The sequence below is a fragment of the Mandrillus leucophaeus genome, unplaced genomic scaffold (assembly GCF_000951045.1).
Source record: "Mandrillus leucophaeus isolate KB7577 unplaced genomic scaffold, Mleu.le_1.0 Scaffold141, whole genome shotgun sequence".
Classification (NCBI taxonomy): domain Eukaryota; kingdom Metazoa; phylum Chordata; class Mammalia; order Primates; family Cercopithecidae; genus Mandrillus; species Mandrillus leucophaeus.
In genome coordinates, this window is record NW_012101377.1 from 2274646 (window position 1) to 2277209 (window position 2564).

Below are 2564 nucleotides of genomic sequence, written 5' to 3' on the forward strand. Positions count from 1 at the left end.
GGCGGGTCGGGGCGGGGCTGGGGGCCTAGAGGAAGGGGACGGGCCGTCATTCCTTCCTCTCCGCTCCACCTCTTCGGTGGGCGCCCCCGCAGCCTGGAGCGGCCCCCAACGCCTTGGTCCTGCAGCCGCTGTCAGTCTCCCGGCTTGAACCCTTCCAAGGGCTCACACGACCAGACCCGTCAGATGACTGGTCCTGAATTATATACTCTAGAAAATGTGGTCATAGAAGCCGCAGGGCCACAGGGCTGGGTTCGGCACCCGCTCCGGCCTGGAGAGCGGTCAGTGGTCCCACCGACGTCCCTGCCTGCCTGCCGTGGCCAGCCGTGGAGCAGAGGGCTGTGACTTGCCTTGGGGTCACTCTGGTCAGACTAGTGAGGACTTTCCCTCATTCTTCCTTTCAGTCCCTTGGTGCCCAGTCATTCTGAGTGGGGACAGACAGATTTGCCTTCAGCCCCTCCCGCCCTCAGCTGGGACGCACTGCAAAGTCCCACGTGGGGTATTTTGTGACCTTGAAGGGCATCTCCATCCCCGTTGAAAGGCCAAGGCTTAGCGGCATTGACAACCTGTCTGGCCTGCTCTGGTCTTTCCTCTTTACCTCGACACAAAACTCTGCTCCCCTACATCAGGGTGCCCCAGGCCGGCAGAGAAACCCCAGCCGGGGACTCAAACCTCAAAACACCCCAGTTTCTGAAGGGGAGGAATAGGATGCCACCAAGGGTCCCTCCAAGAGACAGCCCCTTGAGGACAGCCCTCAAAGCTGCCCAGCCCAGCTTCCCACCCTGCCTGAGAGCAAGGGAGCCTGGAGGCAGGATGGGGGTGGCTGGAGACTCCCTAGCTCTGGTCCTCTGCCACCTCTCCTTCCGCTGGCCTGGATAGGCTGGTGGGAACCCCAGAGTCCTGGCCGGCCCCGGATGTCTGTGTCCGGCTGCCAGCCCTCAGCCCCCAGGAGGAAAGGGATGGGAGCTGGAAGGAAGCAAAGTGTTGCAAATGCAAGGCTGTGTCCCAGCCAGCTCAGCAAGTCCCTCCCCTCCCTCCTACAGTGAAGCCTCCTGGGAGGCCTGAGGCTGTGAAGTGTGGAGACACCCCAGGGCCTGAGAACTTGGGAACTCCCCAGAGATCTGACCAACAAAGGGGTGGGGAGGGCTGAGGTGGCTTCTACATTCTGCACTCACTCCTGTATCCTCCATCCCCACCCCCACCATGAGACTACAGAATACCCTCAGCTATCTCAGGTTCACTCGCCCTCCACCCCCCACCCCATTTCACAGACTGGGACACTGAGGTTCAGGAAGAGAAAGTGACATGCCCAAGGGCGCACAGCAGCTACCAGTAGCTGAGGGTGAGAAAAGGTTTGGAGAGATTTGATAACATGGGCCAAGGGCTGTAAGGAATCCCCTGGCAGAATGTTCTGTTGAGATCTGGGGCTGCCTGGTCAGAGTGGGAGGCAAGGGCTACTTTTGGGACAGGGAGAGGCACCGTGCCCCCACTGCAGCTCATTGAAAGTACCGTGACTTCTCCACAGCTTGCCACTAAGGGACGGATGTCATGACCTGCTCTCTGTCTCAGCCACAATAGGGAACCCACAATGCTGCCAGGCGCTGCCTGCACCAGCTGACTGGGCTCAGATGGAGGGAGGGTGTGTGAGTCTTGGAGGGGTTGGGGTCAGAGGTTAAGAGCAGAACCTAAGGCTTCTGATCTCCAGGCACTGCCTGGCGGGGATGAGAGGCAAATCTTCCCAAGGATCCCAGGAGTAGCATCGAGGAGCATCAGGGTGAAAGACCCTGGGTCCCCAGAGCCCCAGAGGGAGCCTGGTCCCCGGGGGAGGCCCTGCATCCCCACCAGACATCCCAGGAGGCTGGGGAGGGGGCGCCTGGGAGCCTGATCCCTCAGCAAATCCAGGTCCCAGCAGAATCTGACTTCTGGAAGAGGCAAGAGGTTTAGGATGCTTTAGGGTGGGGGTGGGAGGGTACAGCAGCCCCATGGCCTCCTCGGTCCACACTGCAGCTCCTTCCTCCCCAGCTGCTGCCAACCCAGACAATGCGCCCATTGTTCTGTGTCTCCGGGAGCCTGTGTGCAACTGCGTGTATCTGTTTCTCTCTGTGTATGACTGTGTGTATTGCTCTGTGTCTGTGTGTGTGAGACTTTCTGGCTGTGTGTGTGTGTGTGTGCGCGTGTGCCCAGGTGTGCACGTTTGTGGTTGCATGCGTCTGGATCTTTGTTTGGCCCTGTATATTCAAGGGTGAAGGAGAGAGCCTGGTGATCCTGGTAACTGAGACTTGCTGAGTATGTACCTGCCCTTCCTTGAGACTGTTGGTGACTATGTCTGACTGGGTGTGAAACTGTGAGTGTGTGGCTGTATGAGAGGATATCGATGGGCCGGGTGTGGTGGCTCTCACCTGTAATCCCAGTGCTTTGGGAGGCTGGGGCGAGAAGACTGCTGAAGCCCAGAGTTCGGGAATATCTGAGTGTGTGGAGCAAAGAGCGGCTCCTTTATGTCTGGGTGAGTGTTCCTGAGGGGGGCTGTGTGTGCCTCAGTGTGTCATTGAGGCTGTGGCTGTGGTGGT